The 16,539-nt window shown below is 48.9% G+C and overlaps 9 non-coding genes across 9 annotated transcripts; all 9 read left to right on the top strand.

Annotated features, from left to right (window-relative positions):
- Positions 1–73: 73 nt before the first annotated feature.
- Positions 74–185, top strand: TRNAL-CAA (transfer RNA leucine (anticodon CAA)). Its single transcript has 2 exons — positions 74–111; positions 140–185. It is a non-coding gene; the product is annotated as a tRNA-Leu (tRNA).
- A 2,621-nt stretch (positions 186–2,806) lies between these two features.
- Positions 2,807–2,878, top strand: TRNAP-AGG (transfer RNA proline (anticodon AGG)). Its single transcript has one exon. It is a non-coding gene; the product is annotated as a tRNA-Pro (tRNA).
- Positions 2,879–3,266: 388 nt separating this feature from the next.
- On the top strand, positions 3,267–3,339 carry TRNAV-CAC (transfer RNA valine (anticodon CAC)). The gene has a single exon. It is a non-coding gene; the product is annotated as a tRNA-Val (tRNA).
- Positions 3,340–6,839: 3,500 nt separating this feature from the next.
- Positions 6,840–6,912, top strand: TRNAV-CAC (transfer RNA valine (anticodon CAC)). Its single transcript has one exon. It is a non-coding gene; the product is annotated as a tRNA-Val (tRNA).
- A 306-nt stretch (positions 6,913–7,218) lies between these two features.
- Positions 7,219–7,330, top strand: TRNAL-CAA (transfer RNA leucine (anticodon CAA)). The gene is made up of 2 exons: positions 7,219–7,256; positions 7,285–7,330. It is a non-coding gene; the product is annotated as a tRNA-Leu (tRNA).
- Positions 7,331–9,951: 2,621 nt separating this feature from the next.
- TRNAP-AGG (transfer RNA proline (anticodon AGG)) lies at positions 9,952–10,023 on the top strand. Its single transcript has one exon. It is a non-coding gene; the product is annotated as a tRNA-Pro (tRNA).
- A 388-nt stretch (positions 10,024–10,411) lies between these two features.
- TRNAV-CAC (transfer RNA valine (anticodon CAC)) lies at positions 10,412–10,484 on the top strand. The gene has a single exon. It is a non-coding gene; the product is annotated as a tRNA-Val (tRNA).
- Positions 10,485–13,984: 3,500 nt separating this feature from the next.
- TRNAV-CAC (transfer RNA valine (anticodon CAC)) lies at positions 13,985–14,057 on the top strand. The gene has a single exon. It is a non-coding gene; the product is annotated as a tRNA-Val (tRNA).
- Positions 14,058–14,363: 306 nt separating this feature from the next.
- Positions 14,364–14,475, top strand: TRNAL-CAA (transfer RNA leucine (anticodon CAA)). Its single transcript has 2 exons — positions 14,364–14,401; positions 14,430–14,475. It is a non-coding gene; the product is annotated as a tRNA-Leu (tRNA).
- Positions 14,476–16,539: the final 2,064 nt, after the last annotated feature.

The following is a 16,539-nucleotide window of genomic DNA, read 5'->3' as shown; positions in this document are numbered from 1 at the left end:
TTGATAGGAACATTGCAAGCGGCAAAATCAACAAGTGCAGACTGAAGAGTCCGACCTGCACACTGTTTTGGCTGTCAGGATGGCCGAGTGGTCTAAGGCGCCAGACTCAAGAGAGCTTGATCTTCAGTGAAGCTGAGCCTTCTGGTCTCTTCATGGAGGCGTGGGTTCAAATCCCACTTCTGACAGGTGTATTTTCTTCCCTTAAATCTTGCTCTGCTTGCAGAGCCAGCTCCTCACACCACTATCTTTGGAAGCTGCTGTGGCATGTGAGGAGAAATCCACCAACCCATCGGCTGGGCCCTCAATCAAAATTCTGTGTATTACTGGAAGGGGCGTCTCAGGCACACCTTCTGTTAGAGCTGCACTTTATGACAGTAACTACCATGCTGGTTTCTACTTAAGCAGTTGATTCTATCGTTTGAAGTGAGGCTCTCCTGCCACCTTTTGGGCAAAGAAGACACTGCCCCTGCAACAACACAGGCAGACAAGCTCAAACTAGGTTTCTTGGTTAGGTGGGCGGAGCATATTGGCAATGGTGCCTCCTCGTGACTTGCAATTTACATGAAGAAGACAGAGAGGCAGCTGGGAGTAGGCAGTACCCATGAACCCCTGAACACTGTCTTGCGACTAGCACACAATTCTGAAATGAGGCGGGGGAAAGGAGGTGATTTCCCCATCAAGGGCCATTCCGGGAAATCAGCCACCCTGCGTCTCCCAGGTGAGTGTTTCAGGCCTATGAGCCACTAATATCGATCTCGCCTGATCGAGCGCTGATCGAGCAAGTGTGCTTGAATCCAAGAGGCATGCTCCTCTGGCTCAAGAGCTAGCAGGCCCTTCAGTGCTTCTGGTTGGGAAGTCTAAAGTGCAAGGGTCCATGACTTGCAGCGGGTTACAACTACCAGAAAGGGTCTGCTTTTCACATCAGTGCCCTAGTTCAGCTCACTGGCACAGGGCATTTTGACTACCTCTTGCCTTGCTAGAGACAAACAAAAAATCCTTGACAGAAAACATCAATTGCTATGGCACGCTTAGAGAGAGAGAGCCTCCAAATGGCCCTGCTTTTCGGAAAGACGCTTCAGAAGATGTTTCAAATGACTATGCAGCGGCAGTCTAGTTGGTATAGGGGTATGATTCTCGCTTCGGGTGTGAGAGGACCTCGGTTCAAATCCCACACAAACCCCTACCTTTATAGGTTCAGTGTGTGTTTTAAACAGGAGTATTTCTGCTTTTCACTCTTGTAAGATGTCATGTTGCAATGCAATACATGCTTTATACTGGCGTCGAGACGGTTCAGCATCATGAAGGTATGCGAGATTTCTTTGCAACTGCTTTTCTGTGCTGGAGCAGCAGTGCTCGTAGGAACATTAAATGCACAGTGCTTCTCCATGGTAATTTCGGGTCCAGTTCTGAAATCACCTCTTGGAATGAAAGTGATCCCAGTTCCTTTCTTCCAAGGGAAGAGATCGTGTTCCGGAAGGCTCAGCTTTGAGCGTCATGAACATTGGCCCTCATCCTTGCATCCCAGTCCAATGCATAGCCACATAAAGCAAGCAGGTGTGTCTGTTTTCATAGTGTGGTGGTTCCAGTACAATGCATAGCCACATGAAGCAAGCCGGCAAGTGTGTCTGTTTGTCTAGTGTAGTGGTTATCATGCGCACCTCACATGCGAAAGGTCCCTGGTTCGAGTCGCTGGGCTTTTTCACAGTATTTGCATTTCCTGCCTCACCTGACAGGCAAGCTGAGATAAAAGAGACTGTGTCTATCCCTCACCATCGTGAGGTACTACGCTCCTGGGGCATCTGTCACAGCTCACCAAGAGGAGTTGCGCCAGCATACGGCAGTCAGTTGCTCACTGTTTGACCTTTGCAATGAAGCCTGAGCCTACAGCATTCAAGCCAGCCAAGGAAGGAAGGTACGAGAGCGAAAATAGCTTTCCTGCCCTCACCAAGAACACACACCTTGAGCAAATAAAGTGCCAGACTTACAAGGCCCTATCGCCACCGGAGCATCACTTTTAGTGACGCCCCGGTGGCACTATGCACTGCGCGGTATTTACAAGATGGCGTTCAGCCACTTTTTGTGGCTTAACACCACCTTGTAAATACGGCCCCTTAGCACGCAGCGCGTTCCCTGGAAGGGGCGTGCAATGGGTGTTGTTGGGAGTGTGCCACAGCAACACCATAGCATTTTGATGCTGCTCCAGATTTAGGAGTTGGCGTAAATCTGCGTCAGCACCAAAATCCAACGCCATCCCAGGGGTGTCGTTAGAGTGGCGCACTGAGGAGAAATGTTTTCATTTCTCCTTGTTTTTGCTCTTTCTATGTGTGATGCATTCTGCAGCACACATAGAAGTAAGAGCAAATCACCATTGAAGATTTTTTTTTTGGGCAGGAAGGTGTCCCTTCCTGCACAAAAACAATTTCCCCTTCAACGCAGTCATCCTTGTACCATGGTGCAAGAACGGCTGCGTTGGCGCTCAGCAGCTAATTTAGAGCTGGCGCAGGGTGAAGCACAGGGGTGCGCTGTATTCTACTAAATACGGCGCTTCCCTGCATTTTGAAAATGACGGCGCGTGGGGCTTGCAAATTTGGCACAGCGTCGCGCTTAGTCATTTTCTTGTAAATCTGGGCCAAAATGTCTAAAGGATAGAGGCTTTTTATGTCATGTTCGATGAAGACCATGCAAATGACTCTAGTCGTACTGCAGAAGAGAGCACCATGTGCAGTTTCTTGCTTTGGGATGTAGTCTCCCACTCTCTGTCACCAACCCTCCGAGCAGGGTCGGAGCCGTTGCATTTCTGTGCCCAGGCTCGTTGGTCTAGGGGTATGATTCTCGCTTAGGGTGCGAGAGGTCCCAGGTTCAAATCCCGGACGAGCCCATTTTAGCGGAAAACAATCAAATCCTGCTCAAAATACACAACCCCTCAACATTTCTCATTCCACTCGAAGCATTGTTGCGCAAAACATATTTTTTGCCTCAGGCGAAAAATGGATTACAATGCCTTGGCTTCCTTCCTGCTTGCTCTCAGTGCGCCCTGTGTGATGATTTCACAGGCTCTCCTTCCTGGCATTTAGGCATCAGATATTTGTCTGTCTCTGCCCGCAGCTGTGGGATTTTTCAGGACGTCTGAGTGTATGCATGCTGGCTGACACCGCTGCAATTTTCACACTTACCCCTCGCATTCCAAGCAACTGCTGATAAAGTATAGAGGAAATCGTGCAAACATATGAGGGGAACTGTGCTCCTTCAGTCAAACCAGCAAGCTTGTTTCTGTAGTGTAGTGGTTATCACGTTCGCCTCACACGCGAAAGGTCCCCGGTTCGACACCGGGCAGAAACACTTGGCAGCAGCAGCTTTTGTGTTTGCTCCCTAAAACCTCAGTCTCTCTCAATGCACACTTAGACAGAAATGACCTTTAAAAACTTGTGACCTGTGTAAAACGTGCTTTACTATTGCAGGACGCTAAAAAGTTATCTGCATCCCTCGGTGGTCGTGCATGTGCATTGTTTCTTGTTCTGTTTTTTTTTTTTTTTCTTGCCCATGTTATATTGTGGGGCCTTTAAAGCTGTGACTTTGATAGGAACATTGCAAGCGGCAAAATCAACAAGTGCAGACTGAAGAGTCCGACCTGCACACTGTTTTGGCTGTCAGCATGGCCGAGTGGTCTAAGGCGCCAGACTCAAGAGAGCTTGATCTTCAGTGAAGCTGAGCCTTCTGGTCTCTTCATGGAGGCGTGGGTTCAAATCCCACTTCTGACAGGTGTATTTTCTTCCCTTAAATCTTGCTCTGCTTGCAGAGCCAGTTCCTCACACCACTATCTTTGGAAGCTGCTGTGGCATGTGAGGAGAAATCCACCAACCCATCGGCTGGGCCCTCAATCAAAATTCTGTGTATTACTGGAAGGGGCGTCTCAGGCACACCTTCTGTTAGAGCTGCACTTTATGACAGTAACTACCATGCTGGTTTCTACTTAAGCAGTTGATTCTATCGTTTGAAGTGAGGCTCTCCTGCCACCTTTTGGGCAAAGAAGACACTGCCCCTGCAACAACACAGGCAGACAAGCTCAAACTAGGTTTCTTGGTTAGGTGGGCGGAGCATATTGGCAATGGTGCCTCCTCGTGACTTGCAATTTACATGAAGAAGACAGAGAGGCAGCTGGGAGTAGGCAGTACCCATGAACCCCTGAACACTGTCTTGCGACTAGCACACAATTCTGAAATGAGGCGGGGGAAAGGAGGTGATTTCCCCATCAAGGGCCATTCCGGGAAATCAGCCACCCTGCGTCTCCCAGGTGAGTGTTTCAGGCCTATGAGCCAGTAATATCGATCTCGCCTGATCGAGCGCTGATCGAGCAAGTGTGCTTGAATCCAAGAGGCATGCTCCTCTGGCTCAAGAGCTAGCAGGCCCTTCAGTGCTTCTGGTTGGGAAGTCTAAGGTGCAAGGGTCCATGACTTGCAGCGGGTTACAACTACCAGAAAGGGTCTGCTTTTCACATCAGTGCCCTAGTTCAGCTCACTGGCACAGGGCATTTTGACTACCTCTTGCCTTGCTAGAGACAAACAAAAAATCCTTGACAGAAAACATCAATTGCTATGGCACGCTTAGAGAGAGAGAGCCTCCAAATGGCCCTGCTTTTCGGAAAGACGCTTCAGAAGATGTTTCAAATGACTATGCAGCGGCAGTCTAGTTGGTATAGGGGTATGATTCTCGCTTCAGGTGTGAGAGGAGCTCGGTTCAAATCCCACACAAACCCCTACCTTTATAGGTTCAGTCTGTGTTTTAAACAGGAGTATTTCTGCTTTTCACTCTTGTAAGATGTCATGTTGCAATGCAATACATGCTTTATACTGGCGTCGAGACGGTTCAGCATCATGAAGGTATGCGAGATTTCTTTGCAACTGCTTTTCTGTGCTGGAGCAGCAGTGCTCGTAGGAACTTTAAATGCACAGTGCTTCTCCATGGTAATTTCGGGTCCAGTTCTGAAATCACCTCTTGGAATGAAAGTGATCCCAGTTCCTTTCTTCCAAGGGAAGAGATCGTGTTCCGGAAGGCTCAGCTTTGAGCGTCATGAACATTGGCCCTCATCCTTGCATCCCAGTCCAACGCATAGCCACATAAAGCAAGCAGGTGTGTCTGTTTCCATAGTGTGGTGGTTCCAGTACAATGCATAGCCACATGAAGCAAGCCGGCAAGTGTGTCTGTTTGTCTAGTGTAGTGGTTATCATGCGCACCTCACATGCGAAAGGTCCCTGGTTCGAGTCGCTGGGCTTTTTCACAGTATTTGCATTTCCTGCCTCACCTGACAGGCAAGCTGAGATAAAAGAGACTGTGTCTATCCCTCACCATCGTGAGGTACTACGCTCCTGGGGCATCTGTCACAGCTCACCAAGAGGAGTTGCGCCAGCTTACGGCAGTCAGTTGCTCACTGTTTGACCTTTGCAATGAAGCCTGAGCCTACAGCATTCAAGCCAGCCAAGGAAGGAAGGTACGAGAGCGAAAATAGCTTTCCTGCCCTCACCAAGAACACACACCTTGAGCAAATAAAGTGCCAGACTTACAAGGCCCCATCGCCACCGGAGCATCACTTTTAGTGACGCCCCGGTGGCACTATGCACTGCGCGGTATTTACAAGATGGCGTTCAGCCACTTTTTGTGGCTTAACACCACCTTGTAAATACGGCCCCTTAGCACGCAGCGCGTTCCCTGGAAGGGGCGTGCAATGGGTGTTGTTGGGAGTGTGCCACAGCAACACCATAGCATTTTGATGCTGCTCCAGATTTAGGAGTTGGCGTAAATCTGCGTCAGCACCAAAATCCAACGCCATCCCAGGGGTGTCGTTAGAGTGGCGCACTGAGGAGAAATGTTTTCATTTCTCCTTGTTTTTGCTCTTTCTATGTGTGATGCATTCTGCAGCACACATAGAAGTAAGAGCAAATCACCATTGAAGATTTTTTTTTTGGCCAGGAAGGTGTCCCTTCCTGCACAAAAACAATTTCCCCCTCAACGCAGTCATCCTTGTACCATGGTGCAAGAACGGCTGCGTTGGCGCTCAGCAGCTAATTTAGAGCTGGCGCAGGGGGAAGCACAGGGGTGCGCTGTATTCTACTAAATACGGCGCTTCCCTGCATTTTGAAAATGACGGCGCGTGGGGCTTGCAAATTTGGCACAGCGTCGCGCTTAGTCATTTTCTTGTAAATCTGGGCCAAAATGTCTAAAGGATAGAGGCTTTTTATGTCATGTTCGATGAAGACCATGCAAATGACTCTAGTCGTACTGCAGAAGAGAGCACCATGTGCAGTTTCTTGCTTTGGGATGTAGTCTCCCACTCTCTGTCACCAACCCTCCGAGCAGGGACGGAGCCATTGCATTTCTGTGCCCAGGCTCGTTGGTCTAGGGGTATGATTCTCGCTTAGGGTTCGAGAGGTCCCAGGTTCAAATCCCGGACGAGCCCATTTTAGCGGAAAACAATCAAATCCTGCTCAAAATACACAACCCCTCAACATTTCTCATTCCACTCGAAGCATTGTTGCGCAAAACATATTTTTTGCCTCAGGCGAAAAATGGATTACAATGCCTTGGCTTCCTTCCTGCTTGCTCTCAGTGCGCCCTGTGTGATGATTTCACAGGCTCTCCTTCCTGGCATTTAGGCATCAGATATTTGTCTGTCTCTGCCCGCAGCTGTGGGATTTTTCAGGACGTCTGAGTGTATGCATGCTGGCTGACACCGCTGCAATTTTCACACTTACCCCTCGCATTCCAAGCAACTGCTGATAAAGTATAGAGGAAATCGTGCAAACATATGAGGGGAACTGTGCTCCTTCAGTCAAATCAGCAAGCTTGTTTCTGTAGTGTAGTGGTTATCACGTTCGCCTCACACGCGAAAGGTCCCCGGTTCGAGACCGGGCAGAAACACTTGGCAGCAGCAGCTTCTGTGTTTGCTCCCTAAAACCTCAGTCTCTCTCAATGCACACTTAGACAGAAATGACCTTTAAAAACTTGTGACCTGTGTAAAACGTGCTTTACTATTGCAGGACGCTAAAAAGTTATCTGCATCCCTCGGTGGTCGTGCATGTGCATTGTTTCTTGTTCTGTTTTTTTTTTTTTTCTTGGCCATGTTATATTGTGGGGCCTTTAAAGCTGTGACTTTGATAGGAACATTGCAAGCGGCAAAATCAACAAGTGCAGACTGAAGAGTCCGACCTGCACACTGTTTTGGCTGTCAGGATGGCCGAGTGGTCTAAGGCGCCAGACTCAAGAGAGCTTGATCTTCAGTGAAGCTGAGCCTTCTGGTCTCTTCATGGAGGCGTGGGTTCAAATCCCACTTCTGACAGGTGTATTTTCTTCCCTTAAATCTTGCTCTGCTTGCAGAGCCAGCTCCTCACACCACTATCTTTGGAAGCTGCTGTGGCATGTGAGGAGAAATCCACCAACCCATCGGCTGGGCCCTCAATCAAAATTCTGTGTATTACTGGAAGGGGCGTCTCAGGCACACCTTCTGTTAGAGCTGCACTTTATGACAGTAACTACCATGCTGGTTTCTACTTAAGCAGTTGATTCTATCGTTTGAAGTGAGGCTCTCCTGCCACCTTTTGGGCAAAGAAGACACTGCCCCTGCAACAACACAGGCAGACAATCTCAAACTAGGTTTCTTGGTTAGGTGGGCGGAGCATATTGGCAATGGTGCCTCCTCGTGACTTGCAATTTACATGAAGAAGACAGAGAGGCAGCTGGGAGTAGGCAGTACCCATGAACCCCTGAACACTGTCTTGCGACTAGCACACAATTCTGAAATGAGGCGGGGGAAAGGAGGTGATTTCCCCATCAAGGGCCATTCCGGGAAATCAGCCACCCTGCGTCTCCCAGGTGAGTGTTTCAGGCCTATGAGCCACTAATATAAATCTCGCCTGATCGAGCGCTGATCGAGCAAGTGTGCTTGAATCCAAGAGGCATGCTCCTCTGGCTCAAGAGCTAGCAGGCCCTTCAGTGCTTCTGGTTGGGAAGTCTAAGGTGCAAGGGTCCATGACTTGCAGCGGGTTACAACTACCAGAAAGGGTCTGCTTTTCACATCAGTGCCCTAGTTCAGCTCACTGGCACAGGGCATTTTGACTACCTCTTGCCTTGCTAGAGACAAACAAAAAATCCTTGACAGAAAACATCAATTGCTATGGCACGCTTAGAGAGAGAGAGCCTCCAAATGGCCCTGCTTTTCGGAAAGACGCTTCAGAAGATGTTTCAAATGACTATGCAGCGGCAGTCTAGTTGGTATAGGGGTATGATTCTCGCTTCGGGTGTGAGAGGACCTCGGTTCAAATCCCACACAAACCCCTACCTTTATAGGTTCAGTCTGTGTTTTAAACAGGAGTATTTCTGCTTTTCACTCTTGTAAGATGTCATGTTGCAATGCAATACATGCTTTATACTGGCGTCGAGACGGTTCAGCATCATGAAGGTATGCGAGATTTCTTTGCAACTGCTTTTCTGTGCTGGAGCAGCAGTGCTCCTAGGAACATTAAATGCACAGTGCTTCTCCATGGTAATTTCGGGTCCAGTTCTGAAATCACCTCTTGGAATGAAAGTGATCCCAGTTCCTTTCTTCCAAGGGAAGAGATCGTGTTCCGGAAGGCTCAGCTTTGAGCGTCATGAACATTGGCCCTCATCCTTGCATCCCAGTCCAATGCATAGCCACATAAAGCAAGCAGGTGTGTCTGTTTTCATAGTGTGGTGGTTCCAGTACAATGCATAGCCACATGAAGCAAGCCGGCAAGTGTGTCTGTTTGTCTAGTGTAGTGGTTATCATGCGCACCTCACATGCGAAAGGTCCCTGGTTCGAGTCGCTGGGCTTTTTCACAGTATTTGCATTTCCTGCCTCACCTGACAGGCAAGCTGAGATAAAAGAGACTGTGTCTATCCCTCACCATCGTGAGGTACTACGCTCCTGGGGCATCTGTCACAGCTCACCAAGAGGAGTTGCGCCAGCATACGGCAGTCAGTTGCTCACTGTTTGACCTTTGCAATGAAGCCTGAGCCTACAGCATTCAAGCCAGCCAAGGAAGGAAGGTACGAGAGCGAAAATAGCTTTCCTGCCCTCACCAAGAACACACACCTTGAGCAAATAAAGTGCCAGACTTACAAGGCCCTATCGCCACCGGAGCATCACTTTTAGTGACGCCCCGGTGGCACTATGCACTGCGCGGTATTTACAAGATGGCGTTCAGCCACTTTTTGTGGCTTAACACCACCTTGTAAATACGGCCCCTTAGCACGCAGCGCGTTCCCTGGAAGGGGCGTGCAATGGGTGTTGTTGGGAGTGTGCCACAGCAACACCATAGCATTTTGATGCTGCTCCAGATTTAGGAGTTGGCGTAAATCTGCGTCAGCACCAAAATCCAACGCCATCCCAGGGGTGTCGTTAGAGTGGCGCACTGAGGAGAAATGTTTTCATTTCTCCTTGTTTTTGCTCTTTCTATGTGTGATGCATTCTGCAGCACACATAGAAGTAAGAGCAAATCACCATTGAAGATTTTTTTTTTGGGCAGGAAGGTGTCCCTTCCTGCACAAAAACAATTTCCCCTTCAACGCAGTCATCCTTGTACCATGGTGCAAGAACGGCTGCGTTGGCGCTCAGCAGCTAATTTAGAGCTGGCGCAGGGTGAAGCACAGGGGTGCGCTGTATTCTACTAAATACGGCGCTTCCCTGCATTTTGAAAATGACGGCGCGTGGGGCTTGCAAATTTGGCACAGCGTCGCGCTTAGTCATTTTCTTGTAAATCTGGGCCAAAATGTCTAAAGGATAGAGGCTTTTTATGTCATGTTCGATGAAGACCATGCAAATGACTCTAGTCGTACTGCAGAAGAGAGCACCATGTGCAGTTTCTTGCTTTGGGATGTAGTCTCCCACTCTCTGTCACCAACCCTCCGAGCAGGGTCGGAGCCGTTGCATTTCTGTGCCCAGGCTCGTTGGTCTAGGGGTATGATTCTCGCTTAGGGTGCGAGAGGTCCCAGGTTCAAATCCCGGACGAGCCCATTTTAGCGGAAAACAATCAAATCCTGCTCAAAATACACAACCCCTCAACATTTCTCATTCCACTCGAAGCATTGTTGCGCAAAACATATTTTTTGCCTCAGGCGAAAAATGGATTACAATGCCTTGGCTTCCTTCCTGCTTGCTCTCAGTGCGCCCTGTGTGATGATTTCACAGGCTCTCCTTCCTGGCATTTAGGCATCAGATATTTGTCTGTCTCTGCCCGCAGCTGTGGGATTTTTCAGGACGTCTGAGTGTATGCATGCTGGCTGACACCGCTGCAATTTTCACACTTACCCCTCGCATTCCAAGCAACTGCTGATAAAGTATAGAGGAAATCGTGCAAACATATGAGGGGAACTGTGCTCCTTCAGTCAAACCAGCAAGCTTGTTTCTGTAGTGTAGTGGTTATCACGTTCGCCTCACACGCGAAAGGTCCCCGGTTCGACACCGGGCAGAAACACTTGGCAGCAGCAGCTTTTGTGTTTGCTCCCTAAAACCTCAGTCTCTCTCAATGCACACTTAGACAGAAATGACCTTTAAAAACTTGTGACCTGTGTAAAACGTGCTTTACTATTGCAGGACGCTAAAAAGTTATCTGCATCCCTCGGTGGTCGTGCATGTGCATTGTTTCTTGTTCTGTTTTTTTTTTTTTTTCTTGCCCATGTTATATTGTGGGGCCTTTAAAGCTGTGACTTTGATAGGAACATTGCAAGCGGCAAAATCAACAAGTGCAGACTGACGAGTCCGACCTGCACACTGTTTTGGCTGTCAGCATGGCCGAGTGGTCTAAGGCGCCAGACTCAAGAGAGCTTGATCTTCAGTGAAGCTGAGCCTTCTGGTCTCTTCATGGAGGCGTGGGTTCAAATCCCACTTCTGACAGGTGTATTTTCTTCCCTTAAATCTTGCTCTGCTTGCAGAGCCAGTTCCTCACACCACTATCTTTGGAAGCTGCTGTGGCATGTGAGGAGAAATCCACCAACCCATCGGCTGGGCCCTCAATCAAAATTCTGTGTATTACTGGAAGGGGCGTCTCAGGCACACCTTCTGTTAGAGCTGCACTTTATGACAGTAACTACCATGCTGGTTTCTACTTAAGCAGTTGATTCTATCGTTTGAAGTGAGGCTCTCCTGCCACCTTTTGGGCAAAGAAGACACTGCCCCTGCAACAACACAGGCAGACAAGCTCAAACTAGGTTTCTTGGTTAGGTGGGCGGAGCATATTGGCAATGGTGCCTCCTCGTGACTTGCAATTTACATGAAGAAGACAGAGAGGCAGCTGGGAGTAGGCAGTACCCATGAACCCCTGAACACTGTCTTGCGACTAGCACACAATTCTGAAATGAGGCGGGGGAAAGGAGGTGATTTCCCCATCAAGGGCCATTCCGGGAAATCAGCCACCCTGCGTCTCCCAGGTGAGTGTTTCAGGCCTATGAGCCAGTAATATCGATCTCGCCTGATCGAGCGCTGATCGAGCAAGTGTGCTTGAATCCAAGAGGCATGCTCCTCTGGCTCAAGAGCTAGCAGGCCCTTCAGTGCTTCTGGTTGGGAAGTCTAAGGTGCAAGGGTCCATGACTTGCAGCGGGTTACAACTACCAGAAAGGGTCTGCTTTTCACATCAGTGCCCTAGTTCAGCTCACTGGCACAGGGCATTTTGACTACCTCTTGCCTTGCTAGAGACAAACAAAAAATCCTTGACAGAAAACATCAATTGCTATGGCACGCTTAGAGAGAGAGAGCCTCCAAATGGCCCTGCTTTTCGGAAAGACGCTTCAGAAGATGTTTCAAATGACTATGCAGCGGCAGTCTAGTTGGTATAGGGGTATGATTCTCGCTTCAGGTGTGAGAGGAGCTCGGTTCAAATCCCACACAAACCCCTACCTTTATAGGTTCAGTCTGTGTTTTAAACAGGAGTATTTCTGCTTTTCACTCTTGTAAGATGTCATGTTGCAATGCAATACATGCTTTATACTGGCGTCGAGACGGTTCAGCATCATGAAGGTATGCGAGATTTCTTTGCAACTGCTTTTCTGTGCTGGAGCAGCAGTGCTCGTAGGAACTTTAAATGCACAGTGCTTCTCCATGGTAATTTCGGGTCCAGTTCTGAAATCACCTCTTGGAATGAAAGTGATCCCAGTTCCTTTCTTCCAAGGGAAGAGATCGTGTTCCGGAAGGCTCAGCTTTGAGCGTCATGAACATTGGCCCTCATCCTTGCATCCCAGTCCAACGCATAGCCACATAAAGCAAGCAGGTGTGTCTGTTTCCATAGTGTGGTGGTTCCAGTACAATGCATAGCCACATGAAGCAAGCCGGCAAGTGTGTCTGTTTGTCTAGTGTAGTGGTTATCATGCGCACCTCACATGCGAAAGGTCCCTGGTTCGAGTCGCTGGGCTTTTTCACAGTATTTGCATTTCCTGCCTCACCTGACAGGCAAGCTGAGATAAAAGAGACTGTGTCTATCCCTCACCATCGTGAGGTACTACGCTCCTGGGGCATCTGTCACAGCTCACCAAGAGGAGTTGCGCCAGCTTACGGCAGTCAGTTGCTCACTGTTTGACCTTTGCAATGAAGCCTGAGCCTACAGCATTCAAGCCAGCCAAGGAAGGAAGGTACGAGAGCGAAAATAGCTTTCCTGCCCTCACCAAGAACACACACCTTGAGCAAATAAAGTGCCAGACTTACAAGGCCCCATCGCCACCGGAGCATCACTTTTAGTGACGCCCCGGTGGCACTATGCACTGCGCGGTATTTACAAGATGGCGTTCAGCCACTTTTTGTGGCTTAACACCACCTTGTAAATACGGCCCCTTAGCACGCAGCGCGTTCCCTGGAAGGGGCGTGCAATGGGTGTTGTTGGGAGTGTGCCACAGCAACACCATAGCATTTTGATGCTGCTCCAGATTTAGGAGTTGGCGTAAATCTGCGTCAGCACCAAAATCCAACGCCATCCCAGGGGTGTCGTTAGAGTGGCGCACTGAGGAGAAATGTTTTCATTTCTCCTTGTTTTTGCTCTTTCTATGTGTGATGCATTCTGCAGCACACATAGAAGTAAGAGCAAATCACCATTGAAGATTTTTTTTTTGGCCAGGAAGGTGTCCCTTCCTGCACAAAAACAATTTCCCCCTCAACGCAGTCATCCTTGTACCATGGTGCAAGAACGGCTGCGTTGGCGCTCAGCAGCTAATTTAGAGCTGGCGCAGGGGGAAGCACAGGGGTGCGCTGTATTCTACTAAATACGGCGCTTCCCTGCATTTTGAAAATGACGGCGCGTGGGGCTTGCAAATTTGGCACAGCGTCGCGCTTAGTCATTTTCTTGTAAATCTGGGCCAAAATGTCTAAAGGATAGAGGCTTTTTATGTCATGTTCGATGAAGACCATGCAAATGACTCTAGTCGTACTGCAGAAGAGAGCACCATGTGCAGTTTCTTGCTTTGGGATGTAGTCTCCCACTCTCTGTCACCAACCCTCCGAGCAGGGACGGAGCCATTGCATTTCTGTGCCCAGGCTCGTTGGTCTAGGGGTATGATTCTCGCTTAGGGTTCGAGAGGTCCCAGGTTCAAATCCCGGACGAGCCCATTTTAGCGGAAAACAATCAAATCCTGCTCAAAATACACAACCCCTCAACATTTCTCATTCCACTCGAAGCATTGTTGCGCAAAACATATTTTTTGCCTCAGGCGAAAAATGGATTACAATGCCTTGGCTTCCTTCCTGCTTGCTCTCAGTGCGCCCTGTGTGATGATTTCACAGGCTCTCCTTCCTGGCATTTAGGCATCAGATATTTGTCTGTCTCTGCCCGCAGCTGTGGGATTTTTCAGGACGTCTGAGTGTATGCATGCTGGCTGACACCGCTGCAATTTTCACACTTACCCCTCGCATTCCAAGCAACTGCTGATAAAGTATAGAGGAAATCGTGCAAACATATGAGGGGAACTGTGCTCCTTCAGTCAAATCAGCAAGCTTGTTTCTGTAGTGTAGTGGTTATCACGTTCGCCTCACACGCGAAAGGTCCCCGGTTCGAGACCGGGCAGAAACACTTGGCAGCAGCAGCTTCTGTGTTTGCTCCCTAAAACCTCAGTCTCTCTCAATGCACACTTAGACAGAAATGACCTTTAAAAACTTGTGACCTGTGTAAAACGTGCTTTACTATTGCAGGACGCTAAAAAGTTATCTGCATCCCTCGGTGGTCGTGCATGTGCATTGTTTCTTGTTCTGTTTTTTTTTTTTTTCTTGGCCATGTTATATTGTGGGGCCTTTAAAGCTGTGACTTTGATAGGAACATTGCAAGCGGCAAAATCAACAAGTGCAGACTGAAGAGTCCGACCTGCACACTGTTTTGGCTGTCAGGATGGCCGAGTGGTCTAAGGCGCCAGACTCAAGAGAGCTTGATCTTCAGTGAAGCTGAGCCTTCTGGTCTCTTCATGGAGGCGTGGGTTCAAATCCCACTTCTGACAGGTGTATTTTCTTCCCTTAAATCTTGCTCTGCTTGCAGAGCCAGCTCCTCACACCACTATCTTTGGAAGCTGCTGTGGCATGTGAGGAGAAATCCACCAACCCATCGGCTGGGCCCTCAATCAAAATTCTGTGTATTACTGGAAGGGGCGTCTCAGGCACACCTTCTGTTAGAGCTGCACTTTATGACAGTAACTACCATGCTGGTTTCTACTTAAGCAGTTGATTCTATCGTTTGAAGTGAGGCTCTCCTGCCACCTTTTGGGCAAAGAAGACACTGCCCCTGCAACAACACAGGCAGACAAGCTCAAACTAGGTTTCTTGGTTAGGTGGGCGGAGCATATTGGCAATGGTGCCTCCTCGTGACTTGCAATTTACATGAAGAAGACAGAGAGGCAGCTGGGAGTAGGCAGTACCCATGAACCCCTGAACACTGTCTTGCGACTAGCACACAATTCTGAAATGAGGCGGGGGAAAGGAGGTGATTTCCCCATCAAGGGCCATTCCGGGAAATCAGCCACCCTGCGTCTCCCAGGTGAGTGTTTCAGGCCTATGAGCCACTAATATCGATCTCGCCTGATCGAGCGCTGATCGAGCAAGTGTGCTTGAATCCAAGAGGCATGCTCCTCTGGCTCAAGAGCTAGCAGGCCCTTCAGTGCTTCTGGTTGGGAAGTCTAAGGTGCAAGGGTCCATGACTTGCAGCGGGTTACAACTACCAGAAAGGGTCTGCTTTTCACATCAGTGCCCTAGTTCAGCTCACTGGCACAGGGCATTTTGACTACCTCTTGCCTTGCTAGAGACAAACAAAAAATCCTTGACAGAAAACATCAATTGCTATGGCACGCTTAGAGAGAGAGAGCCTCCAAATGGCCCTGCTTTTCGGAAAGACGCTTCAGAAGATGTTTCAAATGACTATGCAGCGGCAGTCTAGTTGGTATAGGGGTATGATTCTCGCTTCGGGTGTGAGAGGACCTCGGTTCAAATCCCAGACAAACCCCTACCTTTATAGGTTCAGTCTGTGTTTTAAACAGGAGTATTTCTGCTTTTCACTCTTGTAAGATGTCATGTTGCAATGCAATACATGCTTTATACTGGCGTCGAGACGGTTCAGCATCATGAAGGTATGCGAGATTTCTTTGCAACTGCTTTTCTGTGCTGGAGCAGCAGTGCTCGTAGGAACATTAAATGCACAGTGCTTCTCCATGGTAATTTCGGGTCCAGTTCTGAAATCACCTCTTGGAATGAAAGTGATCCCAGTTCCTTTCTTCCAAGGGAAGAGATCGTGTTCCGGAAGGCTCAGCTTTGAGCGTCATGAACATTGGCCCTCATCCTTGCATCCCAGTCCAATGCATAGCCACATAAAGCAAGCAGGTGTGTCTGTTTCCATAGTGTGGTGGTTCCAGTACAATGCATAGCCACATGAAGCAAGCCGGCAAGTGTGTCTGTTTGTCTAGTGTAGTGGTTATCATGCGCACCTCACATGCGAAAGGTCCCTGGTTCGAGTCGCTGGGCTTTTTCACAGTATTTGCATTTCCTGCCTCACCTGACAGGCAAGCTGAGATAAAAGAGACTGTGTCTATCCCTCACCATCGTGAGGTACTACGCTCCTGGGGCATCTGTCACAGCTCACCAAGAGGAGTTGCGCCAGCTTACGGCAGTCAGTTGCTCACTGTTTGACCTTTGCAATGAAGCCTGAGCCTACAGCATTCAAGCCAGCCAAGGAAGGAAGGTACGAGAGCGAAAATAGCTTTCCTGCCCTCACCAAGAACACACACCTTGAGCAAATAAAGTGCCAGACTTACAAGGCCCTATCGCCACCGGAGCATCACTTTTAGTGACGCCCCGGTGGCACTATGCACTGCGCGGTATTTACAAGATGGCGTTCAGCCACTTTTTGTGGCTTAACACCACCTTGTAAATACGGCCCCTTAGCACGCAGCGCGTTCCCTGGAAGGGGCGTGCAATGGGTGTTGTTGGGAGTGTGCCACAGCAACACCATAGCATTTTGATGCTGCTCCAGATTTAGGAGTTGGCGTAAATCTGCGTCAGCACCAAAATCCAACGCC

This window comes from Pleurodeles waltl, chromosome 10 (assembly GCF_031143425.1).
Source record: "Pleurodeles waltl isolate 20211129_DDA chromosome 10, aPleWal1.hap1.20221129, whole genome shotgun sequence".
NCBI lineage: Eukaryota > Metazoa > Chordata > Amphibia > Caudata > Salamandridae > Pleurodeles > Pleurodeles waltl.
Note: the sequence above shows the minus strand (reverse complement) of the source record. Positions and strands in the feature narration are given on the sequence as shown.